The sequence below is a fragment of the Akebia trifoliata genome, chromosome 3 (genome assembly GCF_017979445.1).
Source record: "Akebia trifoliata isolate Shusen 1 chromosome 3, ASM1797944v1, whole genome shotgun sequence".
Taxonomy (NCBI): Eukaryota; Viridiplantae; Streptophyta; class Magnoliopsida; order Ranunculales; family Lardizabalaceae; genus Akebia; species Akebia trifoliata.
Window position 1 is genome coordinate 44,295,179 of NC_141377.1, and position 26,706 is coordinate 44,321,884.

Sequence of the window (26,706 nt, forward strand, 5' to 3'; positions counted from 1 at the left end):
TTTCAAAAATTAAATTTCATATTCTTTACAAGTAATAAACTTTAAGAAGAGATGAGTCATTTCACACTCCAATTTTTAGTTTAAATAAAAAATTGAAAAACTTTATAAAATATATTTTAATTTTAAAATATAGAAAAATATTAAAAATAATTGACAAAATAATTTCAAATATCCACGGGTACCCATCAGATAGAACCTAATGGTTATGGTTCCATATTAGACCTGCCTTTAATCGATTTTAATAAAAAGAGAATCGAAAACAAGTACCCATTGACACCCCTAGATGCTTAGAGGAACAAACCAAAAAATATTATAAATTTTAAAAAGATAGAATTTAAGGAGTATATACTATGTACTAAGCATCTATAATTTTAAATTTGAAAAAATTAACTCAATCTACAAAAGACCTTCGATTTCATCTAAGTAATGAAAGGGATTGGTGCATATTCAGAGAATCAAACGAAAGGAGTAGTCTCATTAGTCAATATACTCATGAAAGGAGACAACACATTTAATAGATGGGTACCCATGCCTTTCCCATGAATAAGAGGGTAGAGGCTGATATTCTTGTTACCTGTTGACTACGGGATTAAGGTTCATATATTTGAAGAAATTGGAGTCAAGATCCCATGGGGTCGCATTTGTGTAAATAAAAAAAAAAAGATTTGTGGAAAATCATCAAAAATCAAGATTGAAGATAAGGATGCATAAATAACGTAAGGCTTAAGTTGGGTCAATGGCAATTTCAGATCGATAAGCAGTTAATGCCTGTAGGTCGTACGTTTGACACATAGTATGAGTCTCTATGAGTATTAATTCCTTAGGGTTCACTCACGAAGGCGCATCCTCACTTACCTTGCCTAGTGCATGTGATCTCATGGGCCTGGTCAACTGTTGATAGGGATACTCGATTATCCCCCCACCCCAAAACAGAAAAAAAAAAAAAAAAAAAAGGATTTTCAAAAAAGAGGTAGGCTAAACAATTAACAAAATTGAAAATAATGGAAATACGATGCATCATTCCAATTAATTTCAAAAATAATAATTTACCATTTTTGAAAATAAGGGCCTACTTGGTATGAAGCAAATCATTTACATATGCAAATGATTTGTTGGAATCTAATAAATAGATGCTTGGTTACATTCTGAAACTTTTTTGCGTTGCAAATTATTTGCATGAATCTCTTAAACCATTCATAAATTTCAGCAAATAGTTTGCAATCCAAAAAATATTGCAAATCATTTGTTGTACAAAGCTTTTGCATTTGCAAATAATTTGCATGGTACCAAGCAGGGTAAAAAATAAAATGAACAGTAATTTCAATATTATTTATATCCAAAATATCTTTTATTTTTCTTTTTTTAATTGCTTTCCTTAATAACATAGTAAGATTTTAAGCCTTACTAAAGGTTGTTTTGCTCAAATGGATTACTACATCAGCAATCCGACACCACAACCCTCTAAATTTCATCGAAAAACTCATATTAAATATTAAAAATTCAAAAATAATTTCTTATGAGCTTGATCTAAGCTTTTGAAAATCGACAACTAGAAAATTCCCAAAGTTAAATTTAAAATTCAACAATGAGAAATAAATTTCTTCAGATTTTTTTCTTTTTTAAATTTATAGAATTTTATCCTCTACAATCCTAGATCATCGGATCATGCTTTTGGAAGCCGAAAGGTGTTTCTGAGGACTTTTTTTCTTGGTTTGATTCATTGACGGCTGCAACAAGCAACAAATGGAGAAGAATTGTGAATATTTGATCGGTAATTTAACTGTTTTGGGAATTGTTCAATTTTTAGCACTTTTTGGAAATTTCCACTAAAAACTAATTAAAACAATTAACTCAGATGAAAATTTCTTACAACTCAGTGAGGTCTAAATTCACTCGGAGTTTCGTCAAATCAACATTGAATAGAGTCAAAATCCGTATAGGTACTAAATGTGCCCAGCTAACTACACGACATTAAGATCATAGCTTAAAGTCGCATATGAGACTATTAAAGTTTGACAATTTCAATTGCTTATTATATTTTTATTATTTTCCTATATAAATATGATTTATGAGTATCAACCTTGCTCACCGTCTCACAGGGGACACTTATCATTTGAACACAATATTTCGTCAAATTATAAAAATTGTAAGAAAAGGCAAGCGTGCCCTTCAATTATTATTATTATCACTTGAAGGTGGCATGTGCAAACCCACATATATGAAAATGACTTATTTTAAATTTAAAATATTAATTAAGGGATTATAATAATAATAATAATAAATCTAATTTTCAAGATGGTTTTTTTTATTTAAAACATCGTATACCAACGGTCCATCAGACAGTCCATAGGACAGGCCCATCCCAAGTTTCCCAGTCATACCCGACAAGACTAATCCATGACTACATGCACCAACTCACACAACACATGTGGCATTTTAAATAAGAAATGCTCCTCAGTTTTGAATTCACAACCTAGAGGAGCAAACTCTAGTTGTTAGTCTTACCACTAAGACTGGACTACATAGTTGCAATTTTCTTGATTTTTCATCAAAATGACCCTAATAATACTAAATTCAAATATAAAAAAAGTGGGAAGCATTTATGTCCCCTAAAACTTTGGTGTCCAACCACTTCTACCTCACCTTCTCTCATTATATTAGTAAAGATTATTTTGCTGATTTGAAGTTAGGACTACAGATTGCAACAACTTACACATATCACTTCGATAGATCAGGACCATTGATCACTGTAAGAAGATAAATACATATTACAACTCTTAGGGCCTGTTTCAAAAATACAAAACTACGTGGGAGCGCAGAGATTAACACATTACTTAGAGGTGCAAATTTAGCATTTTCCTTGGCAAAAAAAGCTTGGCATCAACTTTGAGAAAATGAACAATAACGACAACAAATTTACTGGGAAATCACTAAAGGAGTTGAGTTACATCATGTGTGTGAGATGTGTAGTATTCTTATAGGGCTTAGGCAAGGCAGTTTCAAAAGGGACCTTTCCGGATGCGGAATGGGCTTGGCCTGAAGTGCTGAGGTGCGGAGCGAGAGGGAAAGGACCTAGGTCATGCTACTCGACTGAGCTCACATAGGATTTCTTTTTTATGTTTTTGCTCTGTGAGGTTCCTTGAGGTTGTGAAAAGAGAGTCTAAACTCTACCATTGATAGCGGATTTTTCTCTCTCCTTCGCTGACGTAGACAATTTGCCAAACCATGTAAATCTTGTGTATTCGTTTAGCTTTTTTATCTTTATTTTTGTTACGCTTCCGCACAACACATCAATAGAGTGATGCCTTACCATCGGACTGTCATGACCATTTTTTTACTATAGGGAGGATGACAATGGCTCTATAAACTTTAATTAAGGCTTTGTTTATTAGAAGAATGGGTTGGTGTTATTATTACAAACAAACAAAAAAAAGTGATTTTAAGCCTGCAAAGTTGGTCCAAACTCCAGACTAATAAATCATGGGTCCACTCTGGCCTGGCCCATAATAGACATCACTAGTTTACCTTGGTCCACTCTGAGCCTGTATAAAAATGATCCAAATATATGCACGTGTATATGTGTTTGTGCATTTGTTGTCAATTTCTGGCTTTACATTTAAAGAGCACCATAAATGGTGGTAATGGTTAAACGAGTGGGTACAAAAAGGTGGAGTCAATGTCCAGAAGGCAATCAAAAAAACAACAGATGTACCAAACCTTAACCACCTCAGCCATACTTCTATTACTTACTTTGCATCGAATTTGAATCAGAAAGTAACAGAGAGAAGAAATTTTGATTGTACTCTAAGGATATGCAATTAGAAAGTAACAGAGAGAAAATTTGAAATAAATGCGGTTGTGAAAAACAAGTAATATTAAAGGTGATAAATTAATATAGTTTGATATTGCAAAAGATTGAGAAAGATTAAAAAAGAAATTGTCGATTACGGCAATAAGAGTAGATATATGAAATGGGCAGGAAACAAGACTTCTTTCTATTAAAGTAGAACTGAAGAATATGAATCAAAACTGAGAAATGACATCTTCTCCCCTCCCAAGATCCAAAGAGCCCTACAAGGATTAGGATAGTTATCCAACTCCTAATTACAGTTGGGAAACATGTGTAATTTATTTAGGTCCATGGAAGCCACGGGTATTATTAAAGATGCCTATAATAAAAATCCTATCAATGGCTCCTATTTCATCGAGCAAAGAATACTATGCTTGTTTAATGGGAATGTCCATGCAACACAAGACACCATCAAAGGGGCATCTCGCAAAGTACCCACCACAAATACGCTTCATGCAGGACCTGAATAACATTTGATAATGCAATGCATGATCCTCTAGAAGATATTTCATTTTGATCTTCACAGGAAGTGATAAACAAAAGTCACCTATGTAACCCGTATTAAAACCATCACTCTATAAAAAGGCCAGCATTTCACCGAAAGACAATGAGCACCTTAAAACCAACATACATTTTTTCCATGAAACTACTTGTGAATGGAGTTAATCAAAGTCAATGATTAGGTACTGATTAGGAACCACTGCAGCATACTACGCTGTCGAATAAGGGATTTACCCAACCAAACGGCATGCATACGCCCTAGACACATTGGCATCCAAATTGAAGTTTGAAGGCGAAACGATAGATGCAAATAATCACTAGGTGCTAGAGGGTATTGAGAAAGATGTGGCAGATGACTGGTGCCACTCCCTAATTGAGAATCATTTGAGAATGATGTGATTACGTTCCGTTTAAGCTCTTGCAATCTTATATCTTATTTGATAGGGGGCTATATATCATACGGTCCTGATGGTGTCTTAGCATGATTATTAATCAAATAAAGCTAAAGTGGTTGTCATTGTCGTACATGATGAAACTTGTAGACAAACACTCGACATTCCCTTTATCGCGCATCCAAAGGCAAGGCTATTATAGGAAAAACATGATGCGACAGGCACAAGTAGTCCAGGAATTATGCCTATCTTGCCAGACCATCCCATGCCTCTCTTAAAGGAGGGGAAAGATTGGCAACTTCCCATCATCAAGTTTCTTCAAGAAGGGCATCTTCCACCAAGAAAGTTTGAGATACTAAAGCTTCAGAGGTTTGTAAAGAAATTTTACATAAACGAAGAGATGTAGTACAAAGGAGAAACTTCGAGATGCTTACATGGGGACAAAACAGTACATACCGTGATTGAAGTTCATGTGGGACAAGTTGGTGAAAATCAAGGGAAAAGAAAGTGGTTCCAGCATTTGTTACAGAAAGGAGACTATTGGACATAATTTGCACAGAGGTGTGTCAGTTGCTAAATACACAGAGATCTAATTCATGTCCCAACAATTTTGAAGCAAGATATCTCTACCCCTGGACTTCCTTGCTTGGGGACAAAACTTGATTAGCACCATCAACCCTAAATCTATTGAATGTTTCATATAGATTCTTGAAAATGTTTCCTAAATCTAGTGAATGTTTCCATAGATGCCATTTGGAAAGGGAAATCCTTTCTAACAGATTTCACAGTCTGTACGAGGTGTGCATGAAGAGACTGAAGTTCATGTGGGACAAGTTGGTGAAAATCAAGGGAAAAGAAAGTGGTTCCAGCATTTGTTACAGAAAGGAGACTATTGGACATAATTTGCACAGAGGTGTGTCAGTTGCTAAATACACAGAGATCTAATTCATGTCCCAACAATTTTGAAGCAAGATATCTCTACCCCTGGACTTCCTTGCTTGGGGACAAAACTTGATTAGCACCATCAACCCTAAATCTATTGAATGTTTCATATAGATTCTTGAAAATGTTTCCTAAATCTAGTGAATGTTTCCATAGATGCCATTTGGAAAGGGAAATCCTTTCTAACAGATTTCACAGTCTGTACGAGGTGTGCATGAAGAGACTGAAGTTCATGTGGGACAAGTTGGTGAAAATCAAGGGAAAAGAAAGTGGTTCCAGCATTTGTTACAGAAAGGAGACTATTGGACATAATTTGCACAGAGGTGTGTCAGTTGCTAAATACACAGAGATCTAATTCATGTCCCAACAATTTTGAAGCAAGATATCTCTACCCCTGGACTTCCTTGCTTGGGGACAAAACTTGATTAGCACCATCAACCCTAAATCTATTGAATGTTTCATATAGATTCTTGAAAATGTTTCCTAAATCTAGTGAATGTTTCCATAGATGCCATTTGGAAAGGGAAATCCTTTCTAACAGATTTCACAGTCTGTACGAGGTGTGCATGAAGAGACTGAAGTTCATGTGGGACAAGTTGGTGAAAATCAAGGGAAAAGAAAGTGGTTCCAGCATTTGTTACAGAAAGGAGACTATTGGACATAATTTGCACAGAGGTGTGTCAGTTGCTAAATACACAGAGATCTAATTCATGTCCCAACAATTTTGAAGCAAGATATCTCTACCCCTGGACTTCCTTGCTTGGGGACAAAACTTGATTAGCACCATCAACCCTAAATCTATTGAATGTTTCATATAGATTCTTGAAAATGTTTCCTAAATCTAGTGAATGTTTCCATAGATGCCATTTGGAAAGGGAAATCCTTTCTAACAGATTTCACAGTCTGTACGAGGTGTGCATGAAGAGACTGAAGTTCATGTGGGACAAGTTGGTGAAAATCAAGGGAAAAGAAAGTGGTTCCAGCATTTGTTACAGAAAGGAGACTATTGGACATAATTTGCACAGAGGTGTGTCAGTTGCTAAATACACAGAGATCTAATTCATGTCCCAACAATTTTGAAGCAAGATATCTCTACCCCTGGACTTCCTTGCTTGGGGACAAAACTTGATTAGCACCATCAACCCTAAATCTATTGAATGTTTCATATAGATTCTTGAAAATGTTTCCTAAATCTAGTGAATGTTTCCATAGATGCCATTTGGAAAGGGAAATCCTTTCTAACAGATTTCACAGTCTGTACGAGGTGTGCATGAAGAGACTGAAGTTCATGTGGGACAAGTTGGTGAAAATCAAGGGAAAAGAAAGTGGTTCCAGCATTTGTTACAGAAAGGAGACTATTGGACATAATTTGCACAGAGGTGTGTCAGTTGCTAAATACACAGAGATCTAATTCATGTCCCAACAATTTTGAAGCAAGATATCTCTACCCCTGGACTTCCTTGCTTGGGGACAAAACTTGATTAGCACCATCAACCCTAAATCTATTGAATGTTTCATATAGATTCTTGAAAATGTTTCCTAAATCTAGTGAATGTTTCCATAGATGCCATTTGGAAAGGGAAATCCTTTCTAACAGATTTCACAGTCTGTACGAGGTGTGCATGAAGAGACTGATCATGGTGTCAGAATAGTGGAGGCGTGAGAGATCACATGGGAGACATACACAACAGGTGGCGCAATTACATTGGGGAAAGGGAAGGAGCATGGAAAGGGAAGTCATTGACAGTAACTCGTGTTAAAAAGAGCCATACTACCACGTAGGATCTTGTATTAAACAGTCTAAAGATGACATTTAGTGATGGGGGACTCCTTCCCTAGCACTATAAAGGGAGTTTTGGGTCAACACATAAAGCACCTTATCCATCCCATGCATTTTTGACGACTTTGCTAGGGATTCAATCACCCCTGCAAACTGAACACGAGAAATACTAGAAGTCAGATAGGAATATCTCAAAACAAACAGTAGCTTGTAGGGAGCTCTAAATGGCTAACACAGTTGTGAAGCCAAAGGAGCTGGGTACAGAAACAACCGTGGAGGCTCTGGGTGAGATTTTACGATGCTTTCCATGGACTGATAGGGATATCCTCATCGTTCTAGGGGAGCTGAGGCAGCAACCCATGGGCTGTAACCACCTCCAACAGTAGAGATCCTAGAGTAACCAGGGGGTATTCTCCTTGGCAGCCATGAAGCCTTGGAACTCTGATCCTTTGCAGTTACAAATGGAGAGTGTTATGCCTGAGTAGGACTATAAAAGAGAAATCTACTATTTTGAAAATTTTAGAGAGAAGAAACTCAATTGCTTTGAAAAGAGAAATAACAAAACCTTTGAAATATCAGGAATGGGTATTTTCGAAACATTGGAACATGAAAGGAGTATTCTTAATTTTTTTTTTTAAATCATAAAATGAGAAAGTTGAACACTTTCCAACAGGAAACAACGAAGTTTTGTAAAAATAAGAAAAAGGTAACACCGACACTTCTTAAAGAACTTAAGACTAGAAAGCGAAAATCTAACAAGTATGGAAATTTGAGAAGGAAATACTTGAATGCTATTAGTTGGAGAATAAAAATTCTTTTTAAAATTAAAGGAGTGATGAAAAACACTATAGAAAGATTGTTAGTTAGAACATCAAAGGAGAACAATACCAATTTAGAAAATACCAATAAGAGAAAATCAAATGTTTTCAAAAGGGAAAAAAGCGAGCATTAAAAATAAAAAGAGGGATAAAAAAATTGACAATTCTAAAAGGTATTTCAACTAGAAAGGGAAGTCGACCAATTTCGAAAATCTGATAAGGAATTTTTTTTAACAATTTAGAAAAAGGAAAGGACAAGGTTTTTTTAAAGTAAAGAAAGGGTAACATTGACACTTCTAAAAAATGTTGGAACTTGAATCGTGAATCTACTATTTTTGAAAATCTTAGACGGAGAAAATCGAATCCTTTTAAAACAGAAATAACAAAGCAATTGTTGAAAGATAATAAAACATAATTTTCTCAATTCTTAAAGACGATGTGACTCGGAAAGAGAACTCAAATGCTTTAAAATGAGAAATACAAGAACTTTTGAAAAATGAAACATGGGTAACACTAAATCTTTTGAAAAAACGTTAGAACCAGAAAACACAACTCTTCAATTTTCGAAAATCTTAAGAGGAACTCGAATAAATTTTAAAAAGAGAACAAAATTTTGCTAAATCTAAGCAAGGGTAAAACTAACACTTCTAAAAGAACGTTGGACTATAGAGGAGGAATCTACCATTTCGAGAACCATACGAGAAGAAATTCATTTCATATTAAAAGAGAAACAACTAAATTTTGAAATATAAAAGAATGGGTATTTTCAAAACATTTGAAAGAACGTTGGAACTCGAAAAAAGAACTCTTCCTTTTTCAAAAATCTTAGAATGAGAAACTTGAATGCCTTTAAAAAGGAAACAACAAAGTTTTGGAAAAATAAGAAAAATGGAACATTCAAACCATTGAAAGAGCATTAAGACTCGAAACGATAAATTTGAGAAGGACAAATTTGAATATTTTCAATTGGGAAATAAAAATTCTTTAGAAAAATAAAGGAGGGGTTTTAAAATTGAAGACTTTTAGATCTCCAAAGGAGAACTCTATCATTTTAGAAAATATCGAAACAGAGAAAATCAAATGTTTTCAATTGGGAAATATGCGAACATTTGAAAATAAAGAAATGGTAAAATTGACTTTTCAAGTAGAACAGTTTAACTAGAAAAGAGAAATTTTGACCAATTTCGAAAATCATATATGGAAAAAATTTAATGATTTAAAAAAAGAAAAGGATAAAGCTTTTAAAATATAAAGGGTGAGATTGAAACATCAAAAAAATGCTAGCATAGAGAATCTACCAATTTTGAAATTCTTTGAAGGAGGAAAGCAAATGCTTTAAAAAGGGAAATGAAAAAGCGTTTGAAAGATAATGAAACAAATCTTTAATAATTTTAAAAAAATATTGTGACTATGAGGAGGAACAAATCTAATATTTGAAAAATGGAAATTGGGTAAGGCAGAAACTTTGGAAAGAATGTTGAAACTCGAAAATTTGGCGCAACTTGAAAGAATTTAAAAGAGAAGCAATAAAAGCTATTTAAAACAAAGAAATGTAGCACACTGACACATTTAAAACAATATTGGGCTATAATAGAGAAATCTACCATTTTGAAAATTTTACAATAAGAAACTCAATTGCTTTAAAAAAAGAAACAACAAATCCTTTGAAATATCAGGAAGAGGTATTTTCAACACTTCTTAAAGAACTTTGGACTAAAAAGGGGAAATCTAACAAGTATGGAAATTTGAGAAGGAGATACTCGAATGCTATTAGTTGGTAAGACAAAATCAAATGTTTTCAAAAGGGAAATAAGTGAGCTGTAAAAATAAAGAAAGGTATAAAAATAGACACTTCTAAAAGGTATTTAAACTAGAAAGGGAAATCTACCAATTCCAAAAATCTCATAAGGATTACTATTATTATTATTTTTTATTATTTTTTAATTTTAGAAAAGGGAAAGGACAAAGCTTTTTAAAAGTAAAGACCAGAAACATTGATACATCAGAAAAATGTTGGAACTCAAATAGAGAATCTACCATTTTCGAAAATCTTAGAAGGATAAAATCGAATGCTTTTAAAGAGGGAAGTAACAAAGCATTTGTTGAAAGATAATCAAATGTAAATTTGACAATTCAAAAAAAAAATTGTGACTCACAAAAAGACTCGAATGCTTTTAAATGAGAAATACCATAACTTTCGAAAAATGAAACTTAGGTAACACGAAAACTTTTGAAAAACATTAGACCTAGAAAACGCAACTCTTCAATTTTCGAAAATCTTAGGACTAACGTGAAAGAATTTAAAAGAGAAAAGGCAAAGTTTTCTTAGAAAAAAGAAATGGTAACACTAACACTTTTAAAAAAAAGTTGGACTGTAGAGGTAGGAATCTACCATTTCGAAAATCATACGAGAAGAACCTCAGTTCCTTTATAAAAGAGAAACAACTAAATTTTGAAATATAAAGAATGGGTAATTTCAAAACCTTTGAAAGAACGTTGGAACTCGAAAAAAAACTCTAGCTTTTTAAAAATTCTTAGAATGAGGAACTTGAATACCTTTAAAAAGGAAACAACAAAGTTTTGGAAAAAGAAGAAAAATGAAACATTGAAACTTTTGAAAGAGCGTTGAAACTCGAACATTTGGTGCAACTTGAATGAATTTAAAAGAGAAGCAATAAAAGCTTTTTAAAAATAAAGAAATGGAAACACACTAACACTTCTAAAAGAACATTGGACTATAAAAGAGAAATCTACCATTTCGAAAATTTTACAAGAAGAAACTCAATTGCTTTGAAAATAGAAAACAAAAAACCTTTGAAATATCAAGAATAGGTATTTTTGAAACTCTTGAAAAAACATTGGAACACGAAAGGAGTACTCTTTATATTTTGAAAATCATAAAATGAGAAACTTGAACGCTTTTCAAAGTGAAACAACAAAGTTTTGGAAAATAAGAAAAAGGTAACACCGACACTTCTAAAAGAAACGCTAGACTAGAAAGGGCAAATTTAACAAGTGTGGAAATTTGAGAAGGAGAAACTTGAATGACATTAGTTGGAGAATAAAAATTCTTTTGAAAAATAAAGAAACGGTGAGGAAAAACACTTTAGAAAGATAGTTATTTAGAATATCAAAGGAGAACTCTACCATTTTAGAAAAGGTATTTCAATTAGAAAGAAGAAATCGACCAATTTCGAAAATCCCATAAGGAAAATATTTAACAATTTAGAAATAGGAAAGGACAAAGCTTTTTAAAGGTAAAGATGGGAAACATTGACACTTTTGAAAAATGTTGGAGCTTGAATAGCAAAACTACCCTTTTCAAAAATCTTAGAAGGAGAAAATCAAATGTTTTTAAAAGGGAAATAACAAAGCATTTGTTACAAGATAATAAAACATAATTGAGAAATACAAAGAGAACTCTTTCTTTTTCGAAAATCTTAGAATGAGAAACTTGAAAATTTGAGAAAAATGGAACATTGGAACTTCTAAAAAAGCGTTAAATCTAGAAACGGTAAATTTAGCATTTTTGAAAATTTGAGAAGGAATATCAAATATTTTCAATTGGGAAATAATGATTCTTTTGAAGAAAAAAAAAAGGAATGGGTTTAAAAAACACTTCTTCAGGACTTCTAGATCTCCAAAGGAGAACTCTACCATTTTAGAAAATATCGAAAAAAGAGAAAATTGAATGTTTTCAATTGGGAAATAAGCAAAAATTTAAAAATAAAGAAAGGGGTCAAATGGACTTTTGAAAAAATCAGTTTAACAAGAAAAGAGAAATCGACCAATTTCGAAAATCTTATCTAAACAATCTTTAATGATTTAAAAACAGAAAAGGACAAAAAGCTTTTTAAAAGTAAATAAAGGGTAACGTTCAAACTTCTAAAAAATGCTAGAATAGAGAATCTACCATTTTTGAAAATCTTAGAAGGAGAAAAGAGAAGCTTTAAAAAGGGAAATGAAAAAGCACTTGAAAGAGATAATGAAACATATCTTTGACACTTTTAAAAAATATTTTGACTAAGAGGAGAAACAAAATAAATTTTGAAAATTGAAATTTGGTATGGCGGAAACTTTTGAAAGAACATCGAAACTCAAAAATTACATGGAGCTTGAATGAATTTAAAAGAGAAGCAACAAAGTTTATTAAAAACAAAGCGGGTAACACACTAACACTTCTAAAAGAACGTTGAACTATAAAAGAGAAATCTACCATTTCAAAAATTTTACAAGAAGAAATTCAATTGCTTTCAAAAGACAAACCACAAAGCCTTTGAAATATGAAGAATAGGTATTTTCGAAACTTTTGAAAGAACATTGGAACACGAAAGGAGTACTCTTTATATTTTGAAATCATAAAATGAGAAACTTGAATGCATTCCAAAGGGAACGAACAAAGTTTGGGGAAAATAGGAAAAAAGGTAACACCGACACTTCTTAAAGAACTTTAGACTAGAAAGGAAAAAATCTAACAAATGTGGAAATTTGAGAAGGAAACACTTGAATGCTATTAGCTGGAGAATATAAATTCTTTTGAAAGACAAAGAAGGTGACGAAAAACACTTTAGAAAGATTGTTAGTTAGAACATCAAAGGAGAACTGTACCATTTTAGAAAATATCAATATGAGAAAATCAAATGTTTTCAAAAGGAAAATAAGCGAGACTTAAAAATAAAGAAAGGGTAAAAAAAATGGGTAGTGTTAAAGGTACCCCACACCATAGCCAATTTTTCTTGTCTTATATGGGTTAAAAATTTAGGAATAGGATGGTTTTTGGTGAGGAGATCGTCCACACCAAAAATCAACCCATTCCTAAGTTCTAACCCTATCAAATGCTGTTTACAAAAAAATTGACATTTTACGTTTCTTCAACTTGTTTTGATGGGTGGTTAGAAGTTTTGGAATGGGCTGATTTTTGGCGAGGATGATCTCCTCACCATAGAGATCATCCTCACAAAAAATTAGCTCATTCCGAAACTTTTAACTCATATAAGACTAAATAATTTGGCCATGGTGTGAGGTGCCTTTAACACTACCCTAAAATAATTGACATTTCTAAAAGGTATTTCAACTAGAAAGGAGAAATCGACCAATTTCGAAAATCTAACAAGGAAATTTTTTTAACAATTTAGAAAAAGGAAAGGACAAAGCTTTTTAAAAGTAAAGAACGGAAAACATTGACACTTCTGAAAAATGTTGGAACTCGAATGGCAAATCTACCATTTCCAAAAATCTTAACAGCAGAAATTGAATGTTTTTAAAAGGGAAATAACAAAACCTTTGTTGAAAGATAATAAAACATAATTTTGACAGTTGGGTTGTGACTCAGAAAAAGGACTCGAATGCTTTAAAATGAGAAATACCACAACTTTTGAAAGAACGTAAGAACTAGAAAACACAATAATTCTTCAATTTTTGAAAATCTTAGGAGGAACTTGAAAGAATTTAAAAGAGAAAAAACAAAGTTTTCTTAAAGAAAGAAATGGTAACTCTAAAAAATAAGTAAAATGTAACATTCAAACTTTTGAAAAAGCATTAAGACTCAAAACGATAAATTTAAAAAATTTGAATATTTTCAATTGGGAAATAAAAATTCTTTAGAAATATAAATGAGGGGTTTGAAAAAACATTTTTTGAAGTCTTTAAATCGCCAAAGGAAAACGCTACCATTTTTGAAAATATCAAAAAAGAGAAAATCAAATGTTTTCAATTGGGGAAATAAGCGAATATTTGAAAATAAAGAAATGGTAAAATTGACATTTCAAGTAGAACAGTTTAACTAGAAAAGAGAAATTGACCAATTTCGAAAATCTTATATGGAAAAACTTTAATTATTTAAAAAATGAAAAGGACAAAGCTTTTCAAAAATAAAGGGTAAGAATGAAACATCCTAAAATTGCTAGAATAGAGAATCTACCAATTTCAAAATTCTTTGAAGGAGAAAAGTGAGTGCATTAAAAAGGGAAATGAAAAAGCGTTTGAAAGATAATGAAACAAATCTTTCATAATTTTAAAAAAAAAATATTGTGACTAAGTGGTGGAACAAATTAAATATTTGAAAAATGGAAATTGGGTAAGAGGAAACTTTTGAAAGCACGTTGAAACTTGAAAATTGGCGAAACTTGACTGAATTGAAAAGAGAAAAGCTATTTAAAAACAAAGAAATGTAACACACTAACACATTTAAAACAACGTTGGACTATAAAAGAGAAATCTACCTTTCCGAAAATTTCACAAGAAGAAACTCAATTACTTTGAAAACAAAAACTGCAAAACCTTTGAAATATCAAGAGTAGGTATTTTTGAAACTTTTGAAAAAACATTGGAACATGAAAGGAGTACTCTTTATTTTTTTTAAATCATAAAATGAGAAACTTGATCATTTTCCAAAGGGAAAGAAACATGTTTTAGAAAAATCAGAAAAATGTAACATGGACACATCTTAAAGAACTTTAGACTAGAAAGGGCAAATCTAACAAGTATGAAAATTTGAGAAGGAGATACTTGAATGCTATTAGTTGGAAAATTAAAATTCTTTTGAAAAATAAAGAAGGGGTGACGAAAAACACTTTAGAAAGATTGTTTGTTAGAACATCAGAGGAGAACTCTACCATTTTAGAAAATATCAATAAGAAAAAATCAATTGTTTTCAAAAGGGAAATAAACGTGCCTTAAAAATAAAGGGATAAAAAATAGACATTTCTAAAAGGTAATTCAACTAGCAAGGGAAATCGACCAATTTAGAAAATCTCATGGAATTTTTTTGGAATTTTTTTTTTTTTTTTAAATTTAGAAAAGGGAAAGGACAACGCTTTTTAATAAGTAAAGAAAAAGAAACATTGCCACGTTTGAAAAATGTTGGAACTCAATTAGAGAATCTACCATTTTCAAAAATCTTAGAAGGAGAAAATCGAATGCTTTTAAAAGCGAAATAACAAAGCATATGTTGAAAGATAATAAAACATAATTTTGACAATTCAAAAAAAAATTGTGATTCAGAAACATAACTCGAATGTTTTAAAATGGGAAATACCATAACTTTTGAAAAATGAAACTTAGGTAACACGAAAACTTTTGAAAAACATTAGAAATAGAAAACACAACTCTTTAAATTTCAAAAATCGTAGGAGTATCATGAAAGAATTTAAAAGAGAAAAGGTCAAGTTTTCTTAAAACAAAGAAATGGTAACACTAACACTTCTAAAAAAACGTTGGACTATAGAGGAGAAATCTATCATTTCAAAAATAACACGAGAAGAAACTCATTTCCTTTCAAAAGAGAAACAACTAGATTTTTGAAATATAAAAAATGGGTATTTTCAAAACTTTTGAAAGAACGTTAGAACTCAAAAAGAGAACTCTTTAGTTTTCAAAAATCTTATAATGAGAAACTTGAATGCCTTTAAAAAGGAAACAAAGAAAAATGGAACATTGAAACATTTGAAAAAGCGTTGAGACTCGAACATTCGGCACAACTTGAATGAATTTAAAAGAGAAGCAATAAAAGCTTTAAAAAAAATGGAAACACACTAACACTTCTAAAAGAACATTGGACTATAAAAGAGAAATCTACCGTATTGAAAATTTTACAAGAAGAAACTCAATTACTTTGGAAAGAGAAAACAAAAAAACTTTGGAATATCAAGAATGGGTATTTTCGAAACTCTTGAAAAAAACATTGGAACACGAAAGGAGTACTCTTTATATTTTGAAAATCATAAAGTTAGAAACATGAACGCCTTTTAAAGGGAAATAACAAAGTGTTGGAAAAATAAGAAAAAGGTAACACCAACATTTCTTAGAGAAACATTAGATTAGAAAGGGCAAATTTAACAAATGTGGAAATTCAAGATAGAGAAACTTGAATGCCATTAGTTGGAGAATAAAATTTCTTTTAAAAACTAAAGAAACAGTGACGAAAAACACTTTAGAAAGATAGTTATTTAGAATATCAAAGGAGAACTCTACCATTTTAGAAAATATCCACAATAGAAAATCAAATGATTTTAAAAGGGAAATAAATGAGCTTTAAAAATAAAGAAAGGGTAAAAAAATGACATTTCTAAAAGGTATTTCAACTAGAAAGGAGAAATCGACCAATTTCAAAAATTTCATAAGCAAAAAGTTCAACAATTTAGAAAAAGGAAAGGAAAAAAGCTTTTTAAAGTAAAAAACGGGAAACATTGACACTTATGAAAAATGTTGGAGCTTGAATAGAGAAACTACCTTTTTCAAAAATATTAGAAGGAGAAAATCGAATGTTTTTAAAAGGGAAATAACAAAGCATTTGTTAAAAGATAATAAAACATAATTGAGAAGGACAAAGAGAACTCTTTATTTTTTGAAAATTTTAGAATGAGAAACTTGAATACCTATAAAAAAAGAAACAACAAAGTTTTGGAAAAATAAGAAAAATGGAACATTGGAACTTTTGAAAAAGCGTTAAAACTTGAAACGGTAAATTTAACATTTTTGAAAATTTGAAAAAGACAAATTCAAATATTTTCAATTGGCAAATAATGATTCTTTAGACAAAAATAATAATGGTTTTAAAAAACATTTCTTGAGGACTTTTAGATTTCCAAAGGAGAACTCTACCATTTTAGAAAATATCAAAATAGAGAAAATCGAATGTTTTCAATTGGGAAATAAGCGAAAATTTGAAAATAAAGAAATGGTCAAACAGACTTTTCAAAAACAACAGTTTAACTAGAAAAGAGAAATCAACCAATTTCAAAAGTTTTATATGGACAATCTTTAATGATTTAAAAACAAAAAAGGACAAAAAGCTTTTTAAAATTAAAGAAGGGTAACATCGAACTTCTGAAAAACGCTAGAATAGAGAATCTACCATTTTTGAAAATCTTAGAAAGAGAAAAGAGAAGCTTTAAAAAGGGAAATGAAAAACCGTTTGAAAGAAAATAAAACATATCTTTGTTTTAAAAGAGAAACAACAAAGCCTTTGAAATATGAAGAATATGTATATTCGAAACTTTTGAAAGAACGTTGGAACACGAAGGGAGTACTCTTTAATATTTTGAAAACCATAAAATGAGAAACTTGAACGCTTTCCAAAAAGGAAAGAACAAAGTTTTGGGAAAATAAGAAAAAATGTATCACCGACACAAAGAATGTTAGACTAGGAAGGGAAATCTAATAGGTATTTCAACTAGAAAGGAGAAATCGACCAATTCTAAAAATCTAACAAGGAAAAAAGTTTAACGATTTAGAAAAATGGAAGGACAAAGCTTTTTAAAAGTAAAGAATGGGAAATATTGACACTTCTGAAAAACGTTGGAACTCAAATAACATATCTACCATTTTAAAAAAAAAATCTTAGAAGGAGAAAATTGAATGCTTTTAAATGGGTATAACAAAACCTTTGTTGAAAGATAATAAAACATAATTTTGACAATTGTAAAAAACGATGCGACTCAGAAAGAGAACTCAAATGCTTTAAAATGAGAAATACACAAACTTTTGAAAAATGAAACTTAGGTAACACTACAACTTTTGAAAAAACGTAAGAACTAGAAAGCACAACTCTTTGATTTTCGAAAATCTTAGGAGGAACTTGAAAGAATTTAAAAGAAAAAAAACAAAATTTTCTTAAAGCAAAGAAATGGTAACACTAACACTTCTAAAAAAACATTGGACTATAGAGGAAAAAAATCAACCTTTTCAAAAAGCACACGAGAAGAAATTCCTTTCCTTTCAACGGAGAAACAACTAAAATTTTGAAATATAAAGAATGGGTATTTTCAAAACTTTTGAAAGAACGTTGGAACTCGCAAAGAGAACTCTTCCTTTTTCGAAAATCTTAATATGAGAAACTTAAATGCCATTAAAAAGGAAACAACAAAGTTTTGGAAAAATAAGAAAAATAGAACATTGAAACTTCTAAAAGAGCTTTAAAACTCAAAACAGTAAATTTAACATTTTTGAAAATTTCAGAACGACAAATTCAAATATTTTCAATTAGGAAATAAAGATTCTATAGTAAAAAAAGGTAGGGTTTTAAAAAACATTTCTTGAGGACTTTTAGATCTCCAAAGGAGAACTCTACCATTTGAGAAAATATCGAAACAAAGAAAATCGAAATTTCAATTGGGTAACACTAAAACTTTTGAAAGAACATTAGAACTAGAAAACACAACTCTTCCATTTTTTTAAATCTTAGGAGAGATTTGAATGAATTTAAAACAGAAAAAAAAAAAAAACAATAGTTTTCTTAAAACAAAGAAATGGTAACACTAACACTTCTAAAAGAATGTTCCTTATAGTAGGAGAAATCTACCAATTTCAAAAATAAAACAAGAAGAAACTCATTTCCTTTTAAACGTGAAACAACTAAATTTTTGAAATATAAAGAATGAATATTTTTTAACAGGGAAACAACAAAGTTTTGAAATTTTGAGAAGTAGATATTTGAATATTTTCAATTGGAAAATAAAATTCTTTTGAAAACTAAAAGAAAGGGTTTTTAAAACATTTCTTAAAGACTTTTAGAACTTCAAAGGAGAATCTATCATTTTAGAAAATATCAAAAATTGAAAATGAAATATTATTAATTGGGAAATAAGCGAGCTAAAAGATCATTCAGTTTAGAAAGGAGAAATATACAAAATTTGAAAATCTCAGAAGGAAAAAACATTAATGATTTCAAAAAAAAGAAAAGGACAAAGCTTTTAAACATTAAAGGAAGGGGTAACATTGACACTATTAAAAAATGATGGAACTCGAATAGACCACCTACAAGTTTTGAAAATCTTAGAATGAGAAAACCGAATACTTTCAAAAGGGCAATAACAATGCGTTTGAAAGATAAAGAAAAGATAATTTTGACAATTTTAAATAAACATTGGGACTCAAAAGGTGAAACTCTCATTGCTTTAAAACAAGAAACAACAAAACTTTTGATAAATAGAAAATGGGTAACATGGAAACTTTCGAAAGAACATTTGAACTCATAAGGAAAACTCTTCCATTTAAAAAAATCTAAACAGGAGGAACTTGAATGCATTTAAAAGATAAAGAATAAAGTTTTCAAAAAATAAAGAAAAGGTAAAATTGATGCTTCTTAAAGAACGTTGAACCCTAAGAGTTGGAACTTGAAAGGAAAAGTTCAACTTTTACTAAAATCCTAGAATGAGAAACTTGAACACTTTTCAAAGTGATATAACAAAGCTTTATAAAAGTAAGCAAAGGTAACACTGACACTTCTAAAAGAACGTTAGACTTGAAAGGAGAAATCTAAATATTTTGAAATTCGAAGATGAAGAAACTCGAAAATGTTTACTTGGAAACTAACAATGCTTTAAAAAATGAAGAGAATTTTTTTTCAGAAAGACCGTTAGAACTTCGAAGGAGAACACTACCATTTTAGAAAATACAAAAGAGTGAAAATCAAATGTTTTCAAAAGGGAAATAAACAAGCTTTCGAAAATTAAAGAAAGGGTAAAAATGACATTTTTAAAAGAAAGTTTAACTAGACAGGAGAAATCTACCAATTTTGAAATTTTAAAATGGAAAAAATTTCAATGATTTCAAAAAAGAAAAGGACAATTTTTTAAAAGTGAAGAAACAGTACAATTGACACTTCTTAAAAATGTTGGAAAATGAATAAGGAATCTTCCATTTATGAAAATCTTAGACGGACAAATCTAAATCGTTTAAAAAGTGAAACAATAAAACGTTTGAACAACAAAGAAAGAATAACTTATGACAATTCTAAATATATGTTGGGACTAAGTAGGAGATATATTCGACAATCTTATAAGGAAAAGCTCAGTTGCTTTAAAACAAAAAAAAATGACTTCAAGTTTAAAAAAATAGAAAATGGTTAACATTGAAAGTTTTGAAAGAACGCTCGAACTCGAAAAGACAACTTCTCTTGTTTTAAAAAATCTTAGGAAGAGAAATTTAAATGAATTTAGAAATCGACCAATTTCGAAAATCTTAGAAGGAAAAACTTTAATGATTTCAAAAAGGAAAAAAAAAAAAAAAAAAAAACTTTTTACAAGAAAATAAATGGTAACATTGACACGTCTAAAAAATGATGGAACTTGAATAGAGAATTTATTATTTAAAAAAATCTTAGAAGGAAAAAACAAAATGCTTTCAAAAGGGAAATAACAAAGCGTTTGAAATATTTAAAAAAATGACTTTCACAATTTTAAATAAACATTGTGACTCGAAAGGAGATCTATACCATTTTCTAAACTCAATTGCTTTAAAATGAGAAACGACATAACTTTTGAAAAATAGAAATGGGCAGCAATGAAACTCTTGAAAGAACATTCGAACTCGAAAAAACAACTCTTCCATTTTTTTAAATCTTAGGAAGAGGAACATGAACGAATTTAAAAGAGAAACAAAAAGTTTTCTAAAAACAAAAAAAAATGGTAACACTAACACTTCTAAAAGAACGTTGGACTATAAAGGGGAAATGTGCCATTTCAAAAATCTCATAAGAAGAAACTCAATGGCTTTCAAAAGAAAAACAACAAAACTTTTGAAAAATAAAGAATGGATATTTTTTAACCTTTTGAAAGAAAGTTGGAACTCGAGATGAGAACTCTTCCTTTTTGTCGAAAATATTAGAATGAGAAACTTGTTGAACGAATTTAAAAGAGAAACAAAAAGTTATCTAAAAACCAAAAAAAATGGTAACACTAACACTTCTAAAAGAACGTTGGACTAGAAAGGGGAAATGTGCCATTTCAAAAATCTCATAAGAAGAAACTCGATTGCTTTCAAAAGAAAACAACAAAACTTTTGAAAAATATAGAATGGATATTTTTTAACCTTTTGAAAGAAAGTTGGAACTCGAGATGAGAACTATTCCTTTTTTTGAAAATATTAGAATGAGAAACTTGAATGTTTTTAGAAGGGAAACAATAAAGATCTAAAAAAACAAGAAAAGGCAACACTGACACTTTTCTAGAACGTTAGACTCAAAACGATAAATCTAACATTTTTGAAAATTTGAGAAGGAGAAATTACTTGGAAAATAAAATTAACGAAAGGGTGAAAAAACAATTTTGAAATACTATTAAAACCTCGAAGGAGAATACTACCATGTCAGAAAATATCAAAAAGAGAAAATCAAATGTTTCCAAAATGAAAACAAGAGAGCGTTTAAAAAAATAAAGAAAGGTCAATACTACTTATATTTTTTTCAAAAAAATGCTTTAACTAGAATGGAGAAATCGACCAATTTCAAAAATCTCATAAGGAAATTTTTTTAATGATTTCAAAAAAGAAAATAACATAGGTTTTTAAAAGTAAAGAAAGGGCAACATTAACACTTCTGAAAAATGTTGGAACTCGAATACATAATCTAGGAGAAAACCGAATGCTTTTGAAAGGGAAATAACAAAGCATTTGAAAGATAATGAAACAAAACTTTGACAATTTTAAAAATGTTTGTGACTCAAAAGGAGATCTATACCATTTTCGACAATCTCAAAAAAAGAAACTTGAATGCTTTTAAAATGAGAAACAAAAAATGGAAATTAGTTAGCACTAAGACTTTTGAAAAAACATTTGAACTCGAAAAGACAACTCTTACATTTTCGAAAATCTAACATTTTTGAAAAATCATAGAACGAGAAACTTGAATACTTTCAATTGGAAAATAACAATGCTTTTGAAAAACTAAAGAAATTGTGACAAAAAACACTTCCAAAATATCATTAGAAATTGAAATGAGAACTCTACCATTTTAGAAAATCTCAAAAATTAGAAAATTGATTGCTTCAAAAAGGAAATAAGCAAGCTTTTGAAAACATTAGCATGTCATCATAACACTAAATCTGTTGAAAACATTAGCGAGGTATGCTCTTGCACTCAATATCTCCCTTTACAAATGGCATTGTAATATTTGGAAACATGAAAGAAACTAATATAGGATGCTTTAAAAAAAATATGGAGCCCAATGCTAAAAATATAACTGACGCACTTCAATTAAGTTATGACTGTCACCAAGAGAACATCAATGATTTGTGAACATGATGTAAAAAACCATACATGCCTTGCAAGTCAACCAAATCAAAGGCCAATTCTTAACTACACCACATATCATTGAGAAGAATAGAAGACGAGATTATATTACAGGAAAAAAATATTAGAACTGCTCATTAAACTTCAAACAATAGATAGATGCATAAATAACACAAGAATAGGTGAAAGGAAAGTGAAATACCTGTGATTAGATAATGCGCCAATGATACACAATCCATAACTACTACAAGTGCTTTCAACATTATTGAGTGCAGCAGTACATCTAGGTAACTCTACTGCCAGTGTAATCACATCAAGGGAAATAGTTCTCAATAATTTTCCCTTGGAAATACTCCAAACCTAAGATAAGTTACATCGCATTATATAGTTAGTAAGAGCTATAATAAAGACATGGTAACTAATAAAACCCAAAATATTATAAAAGAATTTGAAGAAATCAGCGTAAGAGAACCAATGAAAGGGACAACTAGATCTGTCAAATATAAAACGAAGTGCTAGAACGCAATGCAACAGTCCAATTCACAAGCAAAGAAATTATGAAACAAATGATTGATTCTGACTGCAAAATGGCCATGCATCTGAAAGTAATCTCATGTTCAATGTAGAAATCCCATGTTTTAGCAGTCTGACCATTTAAAGAAAGCAGATGCAAGATTTTAAAAAATGACTACTTAGAAATGTGTTTATGATGGTCCATCCTAAACCCAATGTTGAGCTATTTTCCAGATTATGTTATTAATGTATGTCATGCACATGTGTATACTCATGTTGTTACAAGCTAATCAATGTCACTTCAAACAAACTCTATAAATAGCCTTCATTTGATCTCACTCACAAGAAAGTGGTTCAAGTACCATTCATATATCCAAGGCTCATGATATTCCTCAATTAGACAATTAACTAAATTAAAATTAATCTATCAGCAATAAAACTCCATCCAACATTATGTATTATAAAGTAATCAATGCAATAAACTATTACACCCCAATTCCCTAAATTATTTATCACACCCCAATTAAAAATTAAACACGCCATTCAAACATTACAAAGGTTTTGGCTCAAATTATTATCTCAACATCATAACACTTGTTCATACAATTCCAATTGTGTTTACAATTATGATTAGGCTCATATAAAATCTTAAACCCAAAAATCAGAGATATAACGCCCCAACTTTTTATTCATTCTCAACCATTTATTAATTATATTAATTTTTAATTGGGATATTATAAGTAAAATTTGGGGTGCCAATAGCAGCTCTCTCCATATGTATCAACCCAGTTTTTACCAATTTCCCAGACATTGATGAATAAGAAACTCAATAGTATACCAAGGTCTTCCAATTAATAATGATTAAGTTAGGCCCAACTGCAGCCCACTACACAAAATCCGACAGAACAGAATCAAAATAATCGAAAGTTCTGAAGAAGTTGTTCAATGCTGTCAATTTAAAACTAACCAAATATCATGGGCTTATCATTCAACTTGAGATTTTTCCACTCTCACAAGTTCTGAAGAAGTTGGAAACTTCTAAAAAGGTTCGGACAGTGTTTGAACATTATGTACTACTCTGGAAAAATCTAGATGGTCCAATAGTATTTATATTAGAGTCTAGATAGTTATGGAAATTAGAGAATTCTAAAGTTTTCTGACTGCAAGATGGCTATCTGCAGCTGAAAGTAATATCATGTTCAATGCAATTTATTTCTGTTCTATTCTATAATATCTACAAGATCTGGAGAACTAATGGGGCCCAGAAGAAATTGAGCTTCCCCCACATATAGGAAGAACAATTGACGTCAACTTTCACTATTTCCTCTCTACTCTAATGGTTTCTAGATGAAAGATTAGATTAAATTGGATTAGAGATTTGATTTCAGGTTCAATTTGGATCAATAAATTACAATAACAAGGTGGCTTACAAACTACATAGAAATAAAGAGAAATGGAGAAAGTACATTCTTTCCATCCACACCCTTGTACACAGGCTTCTGTCTCCCAAAATAACCCATAAATCACTTATTTCACGGATGATGGAGACGAAGGCTTCTTCTCATAAGGAGTAGAAGGCGAACGAATAGTGATCTTGGGGGTTCACCATTATCTTCTCCACCAACGACCCCCAATTGGAAATCGAATCCTCTGTACGCTCCACCATAGTTGGCTAGTAGAAGCTCAATTCGAAACCCTAACTCTCGCCAAAAAGACTGATAATGATTCCAAAAATGCCTTGAAACTGACGCTAACTTTCACTATTTCCTCTCTGCTCTAATGGTTTCTGGACGAAAGATTAGATTAAATTGGATTAGGGATTTGATTTCAGGTTTAATTTGGATCAATGAATTACAATAACAGCCTGGCTTACATACTACATATAGACAGAGAAATTGAGAAAAATCGAAGAGGGTTCCGTACATTTTCCTCCGCTTAAAACCTTGTTTCTGTCTCCCGAACAACCCATAAATCACTCATTTCGCGGATGATGGAGACGAAGGCTTCTTCTAGTAATCTGAATCGAATGAGTAAAAGGAGAACGAATCGTAATCTTGAAGGTTCTCCCCATTACCTTCTCCACAACGACCCCGAATTGGAAATCGAATCCTCTGTATGCTCCGCCAATGTTGCCCAGCGGAAGCACGATTCGAAACCTTAACTCTCGTGAAAGTGACTCTAATAAAGATGCCAAATGCCTTGGAACTGGTCTCTCTCTCTCTTAATCTCGTTACTGTGACTTCTGGTTGGGTACCTATTTGGGCCTTTTATAGGGAAAAAAATCGTCTTGGTTCGGAGTTCGAAATTAGAAAGTTAGGTTCGGAGTTCTAAAATTAGAAGGTGAGGTTTGGAAAGTTGTAACGAACCTATTGGTTCGGAGTAATTTGAAAATAACGAGCCTCTTGGTTCGGAGTAATTTGAAAATAACGAACAATAACGTATCCCGCGCTCCTTTGCGTGAAGGACGTTGAAATGGACGGTATGCATTTCACGGTATCTCTTTTTTTTTTTTATGAAGTCGGTTAGACATACGTGAAACAAATGTTGCACGTGGCTATAATCGATCGGCCAATAGGCTCATGTACGTGGCCAATATTACCATGACGAGTATAACTGTTTTATCACATTTGTACTTCTATTTCAACTAGGGGGTAAAACTTGATCTGGTTCAAATTAAAAATCGAAGCAAACCAAATCGATAGTTGTGGATTGATTTGATTTGATTTGGAACAAGTTGTGATTTGGTTCTAGGTTTAAAGAATGGAGAACCAATCAAAATTTGGTTCGATTCTTGGTTCAAGACTAGTGTAGAATCAAACTAATCCGAGAATCGAACCTTATATATTAAATAAATATATTTATATATTTATTATAAATTATTTTACGAGTTAGGACATAGACTAATGATTAATATATGGATAAATTAATGATTTTTTATGATTATATTAAGGATATTTTACAAAATAATTCCATAGGTTTAGGTTTGTTGTAAAATTTGATTACTTTTTTTAATATACAAAAAAGGTCAAAATGGTACAGTAACGCACATGAATTGATTAAAATACTCTTTCATTAACTTATCAATATTTTCAAGCTCTCCCTTTGTCTTCAATACTCTAGATCGAATCAAAGAGAATGAAAAATCATATCACTATTCATCTCTCTTTTCATCATGTCTGATATCTTGGATTATTTGGAATATCCTCAAGAAATAAAGAAAAAGAAGGTAGGCTCTTTATCACGTTCTACCAATCCCTAATCTTCTTATTCCTCAAGAAATGAAGATGAAGAGGTTTTTCATATAAGAGTTCTTTCTCTTTTCTAATTTTGCAAACAAAATATCAAGATTAATTATGTTCTGAAACAAACGAATTTGTTTATTCCATTTTTCTTATTTCTTTTGTATTTTAGTTGAAGAAGAGTTCCAGACGAAATCAAGGTTCAGTGATTTATAACTATACATCAAGGTTGTACATATCCAACATATAAAATCGTCGAACTTCGATTGTAACTAAAATTATCTAAAATTTGTAGAAATTATTTTTAACGATTAAAACACCATCTTTTACTTAAAACACCCTCTTCAAACATTGCGAGGTTTGACTCAAATAATGATCTTAACATTACAAAACACTATAACACTCATTGAAACAATTCCAGTAGTTATTTACAATTATGTTTAGGCTTATATAAAATTTTAAACTCAAAAAAACTATAAGTCCAACTAAAAAACTATTAGCACCTCAACTTTTACTTATTACAATTATTTTTCAATGGAGTGTAATAAGTAAAAGTTGGGGTGCCAATTGCAACTCTCAAAATATATTCGATGGGTGGCACATTTTATGCACATGTATTTCAAATTTTAAGTTGGCAATATTGTAATAGTTGAGGTTCAATTGA

The 26,706-nt window shown here is 30.9% G+C and overlaps 1 long non-coding RNA gene across 1 annotated transcript; it reads right to left on the reverse strand.

The window, feature by feature from the left end:
• Positions 1-1,720: 1,720 nt before the first annotated feature.
• Positions 1,721-25,028, reverse strand: LOC147407225 (uncharacterized). The gene is made up of 3 exons (XR_015176722.1): positions 24,270-25,028; positions 22,493-22,650; positions 1,721-2,747 (listed from the first exon to the last, which is right to left on the reverse strand). It is a non-coding gene; the product is annotated as an uncharacterized LOC147407225 (long non-coding RNA).
• Positions 25,029-26,706: the final 1,678 nt, after the last annotated feature.